Source organism: Microcaecilia unicolor, chromosome 2 (assembly GCF_901765095.1).
Source record: "Microcaecilia unicolor chromosome 2, aMicUni1.1, whole genome shotgun sequence".
NCBI lineage: Eukaryota > Metazoa > Chordata > Amphibia > Gymnophiona > Siphonopidae > Microcaecilia > Microcaecilia unicolor.
The window spans coordinates 505,623,038-505,642,026 of NC_044032.1; the positions used below are offsets into that span (position 1 = coordinate 505,623,038).

At 45.9% G+C, this 18,989-nt stretch overlaps 1 protein-coding gene across 1 annotated transcript in view; it reads left to right on the forward strand.

Annotated features, from left to right (window-relative positions):
• Positions 1-11,588: 11,588 nt before the first annotated feature.
• The window catches only part of ZNF518B (zinc finger protein 518B), a 30,896-nt gene continuing 23,495 nt past the window's right edge, over positions 11,589-18,989 (forward strand). Inside the window, 2 exon segments of the mRNA XM_030191188.1 lie at positions 11,589-11,821; positions 13,946-14,171. The gene's annotated coding sequence lies outside the window, so the exon portion shown is untranslated.

Sequence of the window (18,989 nt, forward strand, 5' to 3'; positions counted from 1 at the left end):
TCTACAGTCCCTGTCAGCAGCTCACATTGCAGGTCAGAGCAACGTGCAAGCCGACTATCTAAGCAGGCGTCAGATCGATCTAGCGGAGTGGAAACTAGCAGAAGATGTATTCCTGCAGATATGTGCCAAATGAGGCAAGCCAGTGATGAATCTTATGGCGACCAGTTCCAATGCCAAAGTCCCGTGCTTCTTCAGTAGACGGAGGGATCCTCGCTCTGCTGGGTTGGATGCCTTGGCTCAACCCTGGCCCCTGGGCTTGCTGTATGTCTTCCCTCCGTGGCCCTTGATAGGCGAGTGCTCCTGCGGATTCGGCTGCATCCAGGAGAAGTGGTGCTCATCGCCCCGGATTGGCCCAGGAGGCCTTGGTATGCGGACCTCCGACAGATGCTGTTGGAGGCTCCCTTTCCGTTACCTCTGGTTCCGCACCTGTTGTCACAGGGTCCGGTGGCCATGGAGGATGCCTGCCGTTTTGGTCTTATGGCATGGTGATTGAGAGGGCGCAATTGAGAGATAAAGGTTACTCAAATAAGGTAATTTCCACTCTCCTGCAGGCCCGTAAGCGCTCCACTTCCGTGGCTTATGCCAGGATTTGGCGCCAGTTTGAAGTCTGGTGAGTTTCAAGAGCGCTTTTTCCGTTGCGGGCTCCTGTCTCGCCGATTCTGGACTTTTTGCAGGATGGTGTACACAAAGGCTTAGCCTATAATTCCCCTGCGGGTGCAAGTGGCAGCATTGTCCTCCCTGCATGGCAAGGTTGAAGGCGTGTCCTTAGCTGCTCATCCAGATGTGGCACGGTTTCTTAGAGGGGTGCTTCGGCTCCGTCCTCCCGTGCGGGCACCTTGTCCAGCTTGGACCCTGGGGTTAGTATTGAAGGCCTTTCAGGGGGATCCCTTTGAACCGCTTCCGCGTGCTTCAGAGAAAGATTTGACACTGAAGGCCGTCTTTTTAGTGGCCATTACCTCTGCGAGACGGGTGTCAGAGCTCCAGGCGCTGTCCTGTAGAGACCCTTTTCTGCAATTCTCAGAGTCAGGGGTCACGGTTCAGACCGTGCCTTCCTTCATGCCTAAGGTGGTTTCAGCATTTCACCTAAACCAGCCTGTTTTTCTTCCCTCCTTTGTTGAGGATGAGTTTCCAGATTCATTTGGGCAATTGCACCTTTTGGATGTTTACAGGACTCTGTTGCAGTATCTGCGAATTACAAATTCTTTCAGGACCTCTGATCATCTTTTTGTGCTGTTTGCAGGTCCTCGTGGAGGGTCTTCAGCGTCTAAAGCCACTATTGCCCGTTGTCTCAAAGAAGCTATCTTTTCAGCATATCTGCTGTCTGGCCGGGCTCCGCCTGAAGTCTTTAAGGCATATTCCACAAGAGCGATTTCCTCTTCCTGGGCGGAAACTGGAGCACTATCTCTTCATGAGATTTGCAGTGCTGCAACATGGGCTTCTATGCTCTCTTTCGCCCGACATTACAGGCTGGATGTGGCTGCCAGGAGGGATGCGCGTTTTGGAGCACAGGTGCTAGCGCGTGGTGTGGCTTGTTCCCACCCTATTTAGGGATTGTTTGTTACATCCCATACGTAATGGCTTCATCTGCTTGATGACAAGGAAGGGAAAATTAGGTTCTTACCATGATAATTTTCTTTCCTTTAGTCATAGCAGATGAAGCCATGAGCCCTCCCTGTATGATTGTCTGTATTGCAATGATTCTGATTTTAGGTGCTGCTGTTGTTTCCTGAAGTTATATTCCTTCCTTGGGGAGTCGGAAAACAGTCTTCAGGATTCTTGTTACAGTTATAGGAGGATGAGTTTATTCCCTCCAGGAGGATGCAAGTATTCCCTCCATTTATACAAAGTGGAGGACGAGTTTATTCCATCCAGGAGGATGAGTTCATTCCCTCCTTTGTTGAGTTTATGCCCTTGTTAAGGGGCCATCGTTCGCTGTGAGGAAAGTTCATGTTATTCCCATTGCGGTTTGCCATACTGCCTTGGAAGCTTCAAATACTAAAGAGGCAGTGGAGCTAGCTGGCCATGAGGCACTGTGAAAAGTTGAGTGCTCTCTATCTCCCCCTGCTGGTTGATGGACACAACCCATACGTAATGGCTTCATCTGCTATGACTAAAGGAAAGAAAATTATCCCTTTTCTACATCATAAAAATGATTTACCACCTCAAGTTTCAATCTCTGCCGCTCAATCAACCTTTGGCATTGTCTTGGATGCCTTCTGCAGTCCAATGTAATAGAGTGGTTCCAGAGCAGGAAGAGAATTGAAGCTGTACTCCAGTTACTTTCTGATCTTGAAGAAGAAAGGAGGTTTGCATCCCATATTAGTTCTCAGGGATCTCAACCTATTCCCATGCAAGGAAAATTCAAGATGAACACTTGTCTTTCTATTCACCCCTGTTTTAAAGAAGGGAAATTATGTTCACTGGCTCTCCAGAGTTGCTTAATTACACACATATTGATCTGTTCACGGTTCAGAAGGCACAATTCCTTCTGCACACAGGCTGTTATCAGCACAAGTCTTTCCTTTTGGTCTCTCAACAGCCCTCCGATTTTTCACCAGATGCCTCGTGATCATCACCCATGCACAAGTAAGGTTAGGTACTTTACCTGCTTCTAGCAGTTTCCTCAGAGAACCTGACTTTACTTCTCAAGTATGAAACAGTGTGCCTTCTTCGGAGCCTGGGATTTATCATGAACTTCAACATGTCAACACTCCAGCCAATGAGGAAACTTTCTTTCATAGGAGCAATTCTGAACATTTCAAGCATTGTTTTTCTGCCACAGGACAGGTTGCAACAATTGTTTTATGTCTTCAGAAACAAAACTTCACCTACTATGGTCTTACTTCCTCCTCTAAAAATTGTAGTTACGTCCCAGGATTACCTTCACGATCCTCATTCCAACTACAGACCTTATATTCCCATACTAGAACAATGACATGTTTGAGGACCACATCATGTCCGCTTGGTCTTTTTCCATCCTCATGGCTAAAGATTTCAGGGTTGGGCCTCTTGCCTAACATTCTGGATTTAATAAATAAGTCTTTCCTCAGTGCAGGTTCTGAAAGTTTGGCAATCTGCCTTGGTATATCATATCCTGAAGAAGCCTTCAATGGACCCCCAAGTCCTGGCAAATTACTGTCCAGTTTCCAACTACTGTTTCCTGTCAAAAATCATAGAAAAGATCATTGTTGTCCAAATATCTTCCTTTGTGGCAAAATCCTTGGCCTTTCATCCAAAGCAGTCTGGTTTTAGAACACACTTTAGCACCGAGACAGTTCTAGTGACCCTTCTTTGTGAAATTTATTCCTATCTATATAAGCACTTTATTGTCTTGGCTGTCTCACTTGATCTTTTGGCTGCATTTGACTTAGTTACTCACTGCTGCTTTCTCAACATTCTTCTCTTGGTGTTACTGGCAGAGTGTTTTCTTGGTTCCCTTCTCATATCATTCTTACAAGATCTGTACTGCTTCCCCATCTTGCCTTTGACATAATTACTCGCTGCTGCTTTCTCAACTTTCTTCTCTTGATATTACTGGCACAGTGTTTGCTTGGTTCCCTTCTCAGATCATTTTTACAAGATGTATACTGCTTCATCATCCTCTTGCACTCTATATTCCCTCAGAGTTCTATTCTATCCCCTCATCTTTTTAACCTATTTCTCAGTCCTCTTGTTAACAAGAGTGTTTAAACTTGATTTCTCAATGGCTTTCTGATCACAAATTAGTCTTGAACAAACAGAAAACTGTTACATTTTGGTTCACTGGAAGTCTTTGTTGTCTTAGTCTTTCTCTGAACCTTTTTGGGACTGATATCTAACCTGTTGAATATTTTTATAGTTTAGTGTTTTTATTGATTTTCAATATACAGGTAAGACAATGAATAACAATCTTGAAGTGAGGAGCACTGTACATATTTGTCTAAAAGACAATAATGAAGAAGAGGGAGGGGGAAGAAAGGATATGTGACAAAGCGTATTTCACGCATAAGCCATAGATAGCATGAAATACAGCAAATAAGCAAACATAGCATACGACACTAAGCATCTTTAAAATAAGATACAAGTGGAGACCATTTTTGCACATGCAAAGCGGAATGACTTTTTAGCAAAATAGGTTTTATACTTGTAAGTTTGAAACAACAAATTCCATCATTCTTGGTAAGTAACGTTATATAAGGATTTCCAGTGCAAGAAAAATTACTTTTAAGGCTAAAGATAGCATGGTATTAATAAGGGTACATGCATTACATTTAAGAACACCTTTAAAACATTGGTCTTTAAGTACCACATACTTGTAGGACATTGAACCAGAAAGACGGAATACGTCTACCATTAATAGTCATCTGTCATTCCAATAACTCTGAATACACATACAATCAAATACAAGGTGCTTTAAATTGCCTTGCTGAGATTGACAAGATCAACATAAGTTAGAGCTAGAGGAGTCAATAGTGTGCAATTTAAGAGGCGTCCACAATGATCTGTGCATGAAAGAGTATAAAGATTGCAATGTTGATGAGGATTTAGAACATTTAAATAAGGAACTCCATAGCTGCTCCCATAACTTATCTGAGATAGATTGTTGGATGTCCTCCTCCCAGCATCTACGTAAACCTGAACATTTAATAGGATGCTTACTTAGGATATATTTATAAATGTGGGATGCAGCGTGGCCTGTATGCTGGAGCCGTAAATTTATGTCAACAAGTTCTGGAGTTTGAGGCATACGCTGAACTTGTAAGCTGCTTTTCCCCAGCATAGAGGTAATCTGTAGCCATTGATAAAATTGAGAATCAGGCAGCGAGAATTGAGTTTTCATATCTGCGAAGGATTTCCAAGTTTGTTTTTTTAAGTCAATAAAATCATTAAGGGTCCATATGCCTATGCGCTGCCAATGAGACCACCCAACTTGATTTTTATCAATTTTAAATTTAGGGTTCCAGACAGGCACACATGCTGTAGAGGACCAGGGAATACTTAAAGACTTATCAAAAGAGGACAGCAACTTATAAGCAGTATTAATGATCGGATTAGAGATAATATTTTTTGGAAGACGCATGCTAGTTAGATGAGAGTGCAATAATGAGTCCATGATAACTTGCTCAAATGGTAGCCATCTGGGAAGGGAAGCAGCGTTCAGTGGAGCAATCCATTCCATGCCTTGACGCATAATAAAAGCTCTATGATACAGCAGAAGGTCAAGAAAACGGACTCAACCAAGTAATTTAGGCAATTTTAATTTACGCAAAGAAATTCTAGGTACCTTGAGATTCCATTTAAAGTTAGAGAGCAATTTCTACAGCTTTCTGTAGAAGAAACTGGGAAATAGAAGAGGGATCATGCTTAAAACATATGTGATCTTGGGCACTAACATCATTTTGATAGTATCCAATCTTCCCCACCAAGTTATATTTAACGGTGACTACGCTGATAGGCCTCAATTTTTGCAAGTAGCATATCAGAGTTAACTTTAACAGTAGTTGAGAGTTCTCTATCAAAGAGAACGCCAAGGTACTTAATAGAAGAGAGTACCCATTTTAGAGGAAAACCTTGGATAGAAAAGGAATACAAACATCATTCAAAGGCATCAACTCTGTTTTGTCCCAATTAATTTTGTATCTAGAGATCTTATAGGGGCTAGTGAGATATAACAGTATGTCCTCTGCATAAGCTGAAAGTTTGAACTCTTCGTTGCCCAAGGAGACTCCGGATATATTTTTAGATTTACGAATAGCCACCAAGAGGGGCTCAAGGGCCAGGTTAAATAATGAGAAATAGGGCAGCCTTGCCTGGTACCTCTATGCAAAATAAATGATTTAGAAAATTCCCTATTAGCTACAATTTGTGCAGAAGGTGATGAATATAATAAATGCAACATATGGAGAAAGAGCTTTGGAAAACCAAATTGTCCAAGAACATTAAACAGGTAATTCCATTCTACCCGGTCAAAGGCTTTTTCAGCATCTAAAGAAACAGATAAAATAGGATAATCTTTTAACCGGGCAAAGTGGATAACATGACATAACAATCTAATATTATCGGCCCCATATCTGGATTTAATGAAACCAGCCTGATCTCTATGAATTAGGGAGTGAATAACATTTTCCATTCTACAACACAATATTTTTGCATACATTTTGTAGTCGGTGTTTAAAAGAGAGAGAGGCCGGTAATATTGTACAAGGGCACAATCTCTATTGGGCTTAGGCAGTACTACAATGTTTACATCCAAAAGGCGACCAGAAGAAGTTGACGCTAGTAGAATATGGAAGTAGGCCAAAAGACGAGTTGATACAGAAGACGAGAAGGATTTGTAAAACTCAGCTGGCAGACCATCCGGACCCGGTACTTTAGCAAAAGGAAGCTTTTGATTGCAGGGACAATCTCTTCGTGAGAAATAGGCTGATTAAGCTGGTTAATATGTTGCTCTGAAAGACGAGGCAAGTCCAATGATGAAAGAAAATTGGAGATTTCTAGGTCATCAGCTGTGGTTTTTGACGAATATAGAGATGTATAAAAGGATTCAAAAGCCTCAAGAATTTGGGAGGAGGAGGTCAATGAACCTGTGGATGACCGAATGACAGGTATACGCTGTTTGGTTCTCTTGCCTTTAAGATAAGATGCAAGCAGTTTACCAGCTTTATTAGATTCTGAATAGTATACAGCATTTTGCTTGAAAGAAATTGCATTGGAGATGCTTGACAATAGGGAGTTATATTGCATCTTAAGCGACCTGAGCTTTTGAAGAATAGGTTTAGAAGATGATGTATATAATGATATTTCAAGTTGACGAATGTCTTTTTCGAGATTGGAAATTTTAGCATTATTAGACTTACAATGGTGAGACGAGTAACTAATAATTTCACCTCTCAGCCAGGTCTTGAAAGATTCCCAAACTGTTGAGAATAGAGGAACGGAGTTCATGTTGTTATCAAAAAAACTCAGCAGACTTTTTAGAAATGTGCTGTCTGAGCACCCTAATCCTGAACCCCGTTTCATTCAAGCTTGTTTCTATATCCGATACCCTGTCTGAGTCTCCTGAATCCAGAAATCCAGAACCCTGTTTTAGTCAAGCTTGTTTAGAGTCCTGTGTCCGGTGTGAGAATCCTGTTGGTCCAGTCTGTCTGCAGGCTCAGTCCAGTAAGTCCTGCTGGCCGCCTGCACCTGGGGGCTCAACCCCTAGGGAACGGTGGTGAAGCGCAGATAAAGACCAGCTTCTCTGTCCTGCTTATTCCCTGCTTGCCTACTGCTGTAGTTCCAGTTTTGTGGTTCCAGTTCGGTTGTTCGAGTTTTGCCAGTCTACAGCTTCTCCTGCCTTGCTTGTTACCCAGTCCTGGTTGGGGTCTTGCCTACTGCTGCCGCTTGTCAGCAGTGGTCCAAGGGCTCACGTAGCTCCAGTGTCTGAGAGCCTGAGACCGTGACACTCTAGGCATAGGTACACTCCTTTGTCTCGTCAGCCTGCTCAGACTCGGCCCCAGATCGCTCGTTCTCGTCAACAGCATGCGCCTAAAGCCCCTGCTGCTTCCCAGTCAAAGCAAGTGACGAGTTTTTGACTGTCTCCAGCAGAGCATAGCTGCAGTAAAAGTGTCTTGTCCGGACTACTTGCCAGTTGGGGGGAGGCAAAAATATTTTCTCCAAAGATGGCCACTTATAACCTCCGACAGGTGGGTTCTTCAAATAGTCCATCTGAGATACACCCTCAATTGACATTCCAAATCCCCAAATTGCCCACCGAGAGCTCATTCATTCAGTTCTCAACACAGGCAGGTACTTGCAGAGGAACTCTCCACCCTTCTGAAGGCTCATGCGGTCGAACCCATTCCACCAGGGGAAGAAGGGCAGAGATTCTATTCCAGGTACTTGTGCTGACGAAGAAAGGGGGACGCATCCCATCCTAGACCTAAGGGCCATGAACAAATTTCTAGTCAGAGAAAAGTTCAGGATAGTTTTCCTAGACACCCTTCTCCCAGTGATTCAGAAAAACGATTGTCTATGCTCTCTGGACTTAAAGGATGCATACACTCACATCCCGATACTTCCAGCCCATCTGAAGGATCTTTGATTTCAGCTGGGAACACATCACTTTAAGTACAGTGTGTTGCCTTTTGGCCTCTCGTCAGCTCCCTGGGTCTTCAAGTGTTTAGCGGTACTTGCAGCATCGCTACGCAGAATGGGATTCTATGTGTTCCCATATCTCGATGATTGGCTGGTGAAGAGCAACTCAGGGGACAGTGCTTTGGAGGCCATGCAGATGACTATTCGGGTGCTGGAGCTACTAGCGTTCGTTTTTAAATTACCCCAAATACCATCAACACCCTGTCCAGCAATTGGAGTTCATAGGAGCCCTGCTCGACATACAGAAAGTTCGAGCCTACCTCCCGGAAGCCAGAGAAGACAGTCTTGTCTTGCTGGCGTTCAATGTTCATGCTTCTCGGCGGGTCACATCTCGGCAGATGTTGGGCCACATGGCTTCCACAGTGTATGTTACATCCATGACACATCTTCACATGAGACTAGCTGAATGGACCCTCAGTGGTTTCAAGTCACAGGGAATCTGGAGGATGTCATCCAAGTGTCCCCAGAGCTTGATCACGCTCTTCAGTGGTGGACTATTCGATCCAATTTGACTCTGGACTTCCATTCCAAATTCCTCAGCCAGAAAATGTGCAGACGATGGATGCCTCTCTCCTGGGATGGGGAGCTCATGTAGATGGGCTTCACATTCAAGGAACTTTGTCGTCCCCCCCCCCCCCCCCCCCCCCCCCCCCCCCAGAAATGGATCTTGTGATCAACCTCCTGGAGCTTTGAGCGTTCTGGAACGCTGTAAAGGCTTTCAGAGGTCAGATGTCCCATCAAATTATTCTCGTTCAGACAATCAGGTTGCAATGTATTACATCAACAAGCAGGGGGGCACAGGATCATGCCCTCTGTATTAGGAGGCTGTTTGGATGTGGCATTGGGCTTGTCTGCACGGCATGTTCCTTCAAGCCACTTACCTGGTGGGCGCAAACAACACCCTGGCCAACAGGCTGAGCAGGATAATGCAACCACGTGAGTGGTCTGTTCACATGGGCATGGCACGTAAGATCTTCCGAGCGTGGGACACCCCTTTGGTGGATCTTACCACTCAGATCAACCACAAATTCCCTCAGTTCTGTTCCAGACTTCAGGTCCATGGCAGACTAGCGTCAGATACCTTCCTCCTCAATTGGAGGACAGGCCTTCTGTATGCATATCCTCCCATATCTCTAGTGGGGAAAACGTTTGTTGAAACTCGAGCAAGACTGCGGAACCATGATTCTGATCGCTCCGTATTGGCCGCAGCAGATTTGTTTCCCTCTTCTAGAATTATCCTCAGAAGAACCGTGGAGATTGGAGTGTTTTCCAACCATCTTCAGAACGAGGGGACACTTTTACATCCCAACCTCCAGTCTCTGACTCTCACAGCTTTGGATATTGAGAGCCTAGAATTTGCTTCCTTTGGTCTTTCAGAGGGTTTTGAGCAGGGACTGTCTGTCTTCGTGTTTGACTGTACAGCGCTGCGTAAGTCTGGTAGCGCTTTAGAAATGTTGAGTAGTAGTAGTATCCTGGGTCTTTGTTGGTGTAGAAATTCCCCCCTTGGTTTCAGCGTTGCCTTTATCCAAGCTGTGGCAAAGCTACTGGTGTCACAGCGATTGGTGGTAAGAAGGCTCCCCTAGCTCAAGGCACGCATCCACCCAAAACCGCTTCAGAAGTCAAATAAAAAAAAACTGCGTTGAAAGTTTTTGGAAAAAGAACATGTGATATCCCCTGAGAAAGTCACACCAAGATTTTTCAATAAACAAATTTTATTATGCCTTAAAATAAAATTTACTTCCTAAATTGCTACACTTCCTTTAAGAGAGCAGTAACAAAAAAATTGATTAGACTAACCTCTAACATTCTGCGATATAGACTCATATAAGTAAGGATGACTAAAACACACTTGTTATCATCAAATACTTCTTTAGAAGGACAAGTTCTCGTTAAACATAACGCCTCTCATTTTCAAGATGGCGATCGTGTGAGGGCGAGAGTCACATAAGCTCCCGAACGACGGTATCTGCCTTAGTAGCGCTTACCTTTTCTACTCTCGCCTGTGATAATGGTGAAGAGAAAGGGGAAAGTCGGGGCTAAAGCCGCTGCGAGCCCCGGCGGTAATTTAGCGCTCCGACAGCCGACTCTGGAATCGTTTGGTCTTTGTGCTCCGGGCGCCCTGGCTCCTGCTTTGGTTGGGTCCCCAGTACAACAGGGGGACCTTAGCGTTGAGGCGACTTCTCTAAGTCCGCCACTGCAAGCTGTGCCGCCGAGGCCGAGCGGGAAACAAGGAGAGATGGGAGAACTTCAGACGACCCTTGCTGAGGTTAGCGGCGGCCCCATCGGCTTTTCGACCCCGGGAGGAGTGTCAACAGAAGAGGGGGCGGGAGGTTTTGATTCCTCGCCCTCTCCTACCCTGGAAATCCCGCTCCATGCACTCGGAGTAAAGAGTAGACCCACAGCAGTAACTTTAGAGGCCCTCTGGGAGGTGATTCAGACTATTAATTCGTCACTGCTCCAACTAACAACTTCTTTTAATACTGAAGTTAAGGAATTAAAAGATTTTCGTCAAACGATGGAATCAAAGGCCCAGGAACAAGAAGTAAAAAGTGAGTTAAATCTACAAGAAATAAAGAACTTACAATCTGCTGTAGCTAATATGGTTGTTGAAAAAGATTTGACCCGAAGGAAAATTGAATTTTTTGATAATCAACTCAGGCGTAACAACCTGAGATTTTTGAATTTTCCTAAGACTCCTTTAATATCATCCATAGAAATGCTGAAAAAATATTTCCTTGAAGTACTTGCTATTCCAAAAGAAGCTATGCCTCCTATTGTGAAAGCATTCTATATTACAGGAGCTAATGTAGCTCAGATAGAGTCTCCGGAAATGAATTTGACACAACTCTTAGAAACATCATCTTTAGAAGTCGTAACTGAGCGTACAACTCTTCTTGCTACCTTCGCTTTTGAAACAGATCGGAATCATGTTTTCAGACTTTACTTCAGACATATGGCTGCCCAGTTTTTTGGATCTAAAATACAAATTTTTCCTGATCTTAGTAAAAATACTCAGAGAAGGAGACGAGAATTTCTGGGACTTAGGCCCCGAGTTCTTGCCCTAGGGGGCACATTTAAATTGAAATTTGCTTGTAGATGTATAATTTCCTTAAATACAATGTTTTATGTATTTTTTGAACCAGATAAGCTGAGACAGTTTATAATTGTTAAAGAGAGTGGTGGCGAAAAAGTTCTGGTCACCCCAGTAGGGAGCTGAAACCGCTAGCAGGAACTGGGCTCTGCCCTTATAATTAGTTTTTTTTTTTTTTTTCTCCCTAATTTCATTTCCTTATATCTTGATTTCATATTGGGGACTAAGTAACAATGTAATTTCCTTTATCACCCCCTGAGTTATAGGGGAGGGGGAAAATATGCCTTTGAATTTACCTGATTTTCCTATGTTTACTTAAATGTAAATTGTATTTTGAAAATGATAAATAAAAATTAAAAAAAAAAACATAACGCCTCTCAACAGTCATTGCACTAACAATAACATTTAAGGTATTCTTTTCTTAACTACTCAGTTTTCCAGTGGTAAAAAAAACTTTTCATTCCCACTGTGGAGTCTTTATCAAATAAGTATATTTACCTTTGTTTAAACTTTGCTTTTACTTAAACATTATCAAAGAAGGTATTTCTCTGTGCTGAAGTTTGTCTCTGCTCTTCTTTTTCTCAGGTTTGGAGCTCTACAGGATCCATTCTTCAGGTAAGTAATCTGAAGTGTTTTCTTAAAGGTTTATGTCATAAAGCTTCTCCACATACTAAAGCTTTAGTCTCTATTTTAATGTCTCAGAGGCATACATTTTTCTAAAAAAACAAAAACATGTGCACACAAGAAAAAAACTTATACTTGCAAGACTTGATTCCCTTCAGAGGCTGTCCATCTTTGGTTTTCCTCACACTCGCCCTTTGGTTCTGTTCTCTGCTGTAGCTCTGATTCTGCAGCACTGGCTCTCTGGTGTGTCTCTGGTTCTGCAGCACTGGCTCTCTGCTGTGACTCTGGTTCTGCAGCACCACTAAAGCTTAGACATTTCTGTCTGTCTTATTAATAAGGAGAAAATTTGACTCCCATATGTCTGCATTCCCTTTTACCATCAGGAATCTGCCCTTAATCTGTTCTGCTCAGCCACAAAGGATTTCCCCTCAGTATTAACCTCAGGGTCTGAGTCCTAAAGCTCTGAACCTCCCCAATACCGGCCTTTCTCCCGAGGGTCACTCCGAAAAATATAGTAAGGGTTTTCTCTGCCCTCTTTGGAGAGTGAAAGGCCTCACTTCCCTTTTCAGGTCAGAATTAATACCAGCCTTTCATGCTATATAACCCATCCAGACTTATTTAATGTTCCCACTAACTTTATTCCTGGTGGCCACAACACAAACCTGCCTTTCTCAAAATTCTCCAGGCCCTGATATTTATTCCTCTGGAGAGCACATAAAAACAGCACCCTCCCTTTACTGGTGCAGCTTCCTCCCTAGGGTTACCATATGTCTGGATTTACCCGGACATGTCCTCTTTTTGAGGACATGTCCAGGCAACCGGGAGGGTTTGCCAATCTACCCGTTTGTCCGGATTTCTGGACAAATGGGCAGGCTGGTGGGCAGACAAATGGGCAGATTGCTATCCTCCCCCTCCCCTTACTTACTACTGCCCTGGTGGTCTAGTGACCTCTTCCACCTGCGGGGCAGGAAAGAGCCCCCTCTTTCCTTCCCGGAGCGTTGTCCTGCATGCATCCTTCCTGTTGCTGATCTTGGCGCCGATTCAAAATGGCCGCTGACAGTTGAAGTGACCTCGCGAGACTTCAACTCGGCGGCCATTTTGAATCGGCGTCGAGATCAGCAACAGGAAGGATGCATGCAGGGCAACGCTCCGGGCAGGAAAGAGGGGGCTCTTTCCTGCCCCGAAGGCGGAAGAGGTCACTAGACCACCAGGGCAGTGGTAAGGGGAGGGGGGTGACGGGGTGTGTGACAGGGAGGAGGGGAAAATGTGACGGGGTGGAGCGAGGGTGTGAAAGGGTACGGGGTGGGGAGTGAAAGGGTACGGGGTGGGGTGTGGGGGGGGCATGTGTCCTCCTTTTGGGGGGACAGAATATGGTAACCCAATTCTTCCCTCAAGCCTCAGGCTATCTCCATAACAACCAGCAGTCTGTGACATCATCTACCCCTTACTGACCAATCAAAAGTCTTACAAGAAAGTCACAGTTCGTACTGTGGAAATGGAATTCTGAATCTTTGAATGTCAGCTCCAATTTAAAACTAAAAATCCCATAGACTTTAATAGTGCAGAAACATTTTCTCCCATATTTTGGCACCTGTATTTATTACCTATTCCCCGCTCACTGTACATGTATAGCACATCTCTTTAGACCTTCCCACAACTTTATTTTTTAAAAATCCGCCATAACTTGTGAGTCACGTTTTCCTCACCCTAAACAACTAAATAACCCCTAAAATTTCCCATTAACTACTTAATAAGTTTCCTAAAATTCCTTTCTATCATGTATAACCTTTAAGATTTTCAAATATGTGCCCAAAGATGCGCAGCCCCTTGAAACTGCGTTCTTCCACAAACCAGCCCTAAATCAACTTCCTTTAGCCAGACCCCCCCCCCCCCCCCCAAAAAAAAAAAAAAAAGCCTGAAACAACTCCCTGGATTTCCTTAACTACAAAAATATTAATTTTCACAATTTCAAAGCCTAAGCTTTATTTTTGGCCTACCCGAAGCTCTGGAGACATACTAAACAACACTAAACCTGCACATGCTCAGTAGTGCTTCCACTCAGCAGGCAAAGCCCTAACTGACCACCCTCCTGCCTGCTTTTCCCCTGACTTACAGCCAACCATCAAAGCTGGTCGCAACTTATGCCAACTCCTGTTCTGGACCTTTCCCAGAAATCAGCCCAGAGGGGACCCGAAATGAGTCAGGAATGCCCTGAACCCTAAAGAAAATACAACAGCCTAAAAGGACTCAAAATAGGCCAGCCCCACCAGGACAGGCCCGGATCAGCCTCACACCCAGGAAATGAGTCAGAAGAGACCCAGACCACCTCCAAAACCTCCAGGTACCAATTTTTTTTTTACTGTATTTACATTGGGTTTCAGGAAAGATTCCATTAAGAGATATTACTCTTTTAAATGGAGGAGTTTTGCCATCTGGTGTGAGAGCAGGGCCCTAGATCCTCTTACTTGTCCTACAAAGACTCTGCTTGAGTACGTTCTATACTTGTCTGAGTCTGGTCTCAAGACCAAGTCCATAAGGGTTCACCTTATGCAATCCACAAGCAAACTTCCTTCCGCAGATCATTGAAGACCCATTTTTTTGAAAAAATTTACGGAAAGAGCCAAAGCACATAAAATCCACACTTACTGTTTAGTAATGCACTATAAATCCACTTCTGAACTCTCATCCCCGTAATCCCACATCACTCATACCTTTACTCACAGAAATATGTATACCATATGTCTTTACGCCTTAATATTTCCCTTCAAGCTCCCATTGTCTCCTTCCAATGTTCAATGTTTGTGTTCCATTGTTGCACTCCTTAACGACACTTCGATTGTCTCGCATAATTCTGCACAATGTAATCCATAACCAATCTGTAACAAATTGTACTTCCATCATTCATTTCTTATTGTAAGCCACACTGAACCCGCAAAAAGGTGGGAAAATGTGGGATACAAATGCAATAAATAAATAAATAAATTAGTGCTTAACATTGACGTGTAGAAGATAAGCCTATCTTTGGACAGCCTTAGTTCGCTTCATGAGAAGTTTGCTTTTGTCAAAGCCCCCTGTTAAATCTCCACCGAGCTGTTGAAAGCTCATTTTGTACCACTAAATTCATTCCATCTAAAGTACTTGACCTGGAAGGTCGTTTTCTTGGTGACTGTTACTTAGTGAGCTTCAGGTCTTAGTAGTGGATGCACCTTATACTAGGTTTTATCACAACAGAATAGTCCTCCGCACGCACCCTAAGTTCCTGCTGAAGGTGGAGTCGAAGTTCCATCTGAATCAGATTGTCTTACCAAAATTCTTTCCCCGATCTCATGCCCATCCTGGAGAAAGCAGCTTGCACACCTTGGATTGCAAGAGAGCATTAGCCTACTACATGGAGCGGACAAGGCCCCACAGACAGTTCGTCCAGCTTTTTGTTTCTTTTGATCCCAGCAGAATGGGGGTCTCCATCGGGAAACTCACTTTCCTTGTCATCAAGTGGAGGACTGGCCTAGTGGTTAGGGTGGTGGACTTTGGTCCTGGGGAACTGAGGAACTGAGTTCGATTCCCACTTCAGGCACAGGCAGCTCCTTGTGACTCTGGGCAAGTCACTTAACCCTCCTTTGCCCCATGTAAGCCGCATTGAGCCTGCCATGAGTGGGAAAGCGCGGGGTACAAATGTAACAAAAATAAATAAAAAATAAATCAAGCAGATGAATCCATTACGAATGGGTTGTGTCCATCAACCAGCAGGGGGAGATAGAGAGCACTGAAAAACTGAACATAAAACAACATCACTCACACAATGAATCACTGAGGGAGGCTCATGGATTCATCTGATATGACTAAAGGAAAGAAAATTACCAAGGTAAGAACCTAATTTTCCCTTCCCTGCCTTACCCAGCCCCTGATGTGGATGTAGACACATAGGTTTGCCCTGTCCCTGTCTTTTCCCACACTCTCCTTTGTGGATGCAGGAACATTGGTTAGCCCTTTCCCTGCCTTTCCCACTCTACTGATCCTCCGGAGTTGGAAATTTGCCTCTATTGCTGTTGCCTCTAACTTTCCTCACAGCGTTAAAAAAAAAAAAAAAAGTTGCGTCGCGCTTTGGCACTGCGGTTCCAGAAAAGAGGTTTCCTTCTGATTGTGCAGCGCGACCGGAGCTCTATGGACTCGGTCTGGTGAGGTAAGAGCGTTTTGTAGCTCCTCCGGGGAGGGCCCGTGATCGGGACGATTTTGGCGTGAATCCGCCATTTTTGAATTTTCCGCTGTTTTCGGCGATGGCTGTAGAGGTAGTTAAGCACTGTTCCCTTTGTGGCAAGTGCAGATCCCCAGCAGGGCCCTGTAAATCGTGCTCTTCAGACATCAGGGCCGGCCCGCGCATGGCGAGCGATGTTTCTTCCCGCTCAGTGGAGCTTGCAGCGCGCGCCATTTTGGACGCGCCGCATGGCGTGACGCCCGCAGAAGCGGAGGGGTTTGAATCTGGAGGGGAGCCTTGTGTGGAGGCTAACAGGGGAGCTTCTATCCCCGGACTGGACCCGGGAGGCCAGGGTGAGCCCTTCCCCCCTGAGTTTGTGTTGCTGCTGCATAAAGCATTAATGTTAAAAAGAGCTTTCCCGCAGGGCTCTCATTCTGCCTTGCTATATGTTCCCCCTCCAGTGGAACCCGGCCTCGGATAGCTGTCAGGCGCGTTTTCCCCTGACAGCTGGCCGCAAGACAAGCGCAGAAGGGTTAATTCCCTTCAGAGAGTGGCGCCGCCCCCCCCCCCCCCCCCCCCCCCCCCCCCCCGTGGTCGGGATGTGAGGATTCTGAGGGGTCTGGCAGGCCGTGGCCTGAAGAGCCAGAGGAAGGTGCAGGATTGCCACCGAATCCAGATGATCCTTTCACGGTGAGGATTTTCCACCGCGACGAGCTGCCAGCGCTTATTTCTGATGCCTTGCAGGTCCTCTCTATTGAAGATTCTGGGAGTGGCAAAGCCCCCTCTGGTAATCCAAGGATGGCAAGTACTAAGAAGCCTGCTCGAGCCTTTCCTTTGCATGACTCCATCCAAGAGCTTATTTCGGCTCAATGGGCTGACCCCAGGGGCCTTTGAAAGTTACCAAGGCAATGGGGTAATTGTACCCTCTAAGTGAGGAGCATTTGGCGCGCCTAGCTGTGCCTAAAGTGGATGCCCTAGTCACGGCTGTGACAGAGGACTACCCTCCCAGTAGAAGGAGGAGTTGCCCTGAAGGACATGCAGAACCGATGCCTGGAATCAGCTCTGAAATGGTCCTTTGAAATTTCAGGCATATCCTTACGGGCGTCTGCATGCAGCTGTTATGCTGCCCGAGCCTGCCTCGCTTGGTTGCAACAGACAGTGGAACAGCCAGCGGATGGAGCGGAGCCCCTTATTGAGGTGGCACCGCGGATGGAGTCGGCCTTGGCTGACGCCCTTTATGATCTGGTCAGAGCTTTGGCTAAACAGATGGCTGTGGCGGTGGCAGCTCGCCGCCTTTTTATGGCTACGGCATTGGGCGGCTGACATGGCCTCTAAGCAAAGGTTGGTGAATTTGCCCTTCCAAGGCCTTCTCCTATTTGGTGAGGAGTTGGAGAAAATTGTTAAAGGCCTGGGGGATGCTAAACCCCAGCGCTTACCCGAGGATAGGCCGAGGCCTCTCTCCAAGGGTCAGGCGGTTCCCTCCTCTTACAGACCTCGCTTCTGTGAAGCTAGAAGGTACCGCCCGGGGCGTTCTGCTGGGTTCACTTCTCGTGCCCGCTTTCAGCAGAGGAACTCCTTTCGTTCAGACAAGTGTTCCGCAGCGACCGGCTCAAGGCCTGGAGTTCAAGGGCGACCCTCTCAATGGTGCGCCGGCCCTCTCCTCGATTCCTGCAATAGGAGGACGGCTTTCCCTCTTTCTCGAGGAGTGGGTCAAGATTTCCTCAGATCAGTGGGTTTTGAACCGGATCAGAGATGGCTACAGAATAGAATTCAATGCCCCGGTGCGAGACGTGTTTGTGGAGTCCCGATGCGGTTCTGCCGTCAAACGGGCGGCGGTAGAGGAGTTCTTGCAAGGCTTGATTCACCTAGGGGCGGTGTCTCCGGTGCCTCCCGCAGAACACGGCTCTGGCCGTTACTCCCATTTACTTTGTGGTACCGCGAAAAGGAGGGTCTTTTCGGCCCATCCTCGACTTAAAAGAAGTCAACAAGTCTCTAAGAGTGCTGCATTTTCACATGGAAACCCTGCGCTCCGTCATTACGGTGGTACAGCCAGGAGAGTTTCTCACGTCTCTGGACCTGAAAGAAGCTTACTTGCACATTCCTATTTGGCCCCCGCACCAAAGGTTTCTTCGGTTTGCGGTGATGAGAAAACATTTCCAGTTTCGGGCCTTGCTTTTTGGCCTCGCCACAGCTCCCCGAACCTTTTCCAAGGTAATGGTGGTAGTAGCTGCTTTTCTCAGGCGAGAGGGTATTCGGGTTCACCCGTACCTAGATGACTGGCTCATCAGAGCGGACTTGACAGAGGAGAGTCATCAGGTAACAGCCAGAGTGGTCTCAGTACTTCAATCTCTGGGCTGGGTCGTCAATATGGCCAAAAGTCACCTGACCCCCTCTCAATCTCTAGAATATTTGGGGGTCCAGTTTGACACAGCTTCGGGGTTTGTTTTTCTTCCCGAGCAAAGGTGGTGCAAGCTTCAGAACCAGGTCCGTCTGCTCCTGAGGATGCCTCGCCCCCGCGAGCTTGGGACATTGTCCAGCTGTTAGGGTCGATGACGGCCATCTTGGAAGTGGTGCCCTGGGCGAGAGCGCACCTGAGACCTCAGCAGTGCTCCCTGCTTCAGCGATGGTCTCCAATGTCTCGGGATTATCAGTGCAGACTCACGTGGCTCCCTGCGGCCCGGCTCAGTATGGAGTGACGGCTCTCAGACAGCATGCTGCGGCGAGGAATGCCGCTAGCGCTTCCCGATTGGTGCCTGGTGGTAACGGCTGCCAGCCTGAAGGGCTGGGGTGCACACTGCCGGGGAAGGCATGCCCAGGGTCTCTGGACACCCGAGGAGTCGGAGTGGTCCATCAATCGCTTGGAGTTGAAAGCGATTTTCCAGGCTCTTCTGGCTTTTCACTCGACCCTGGAAGGATTGGCTCTCGGAGTTCTGTCGGATAACACAACAGCAGTGACCTACATAAATC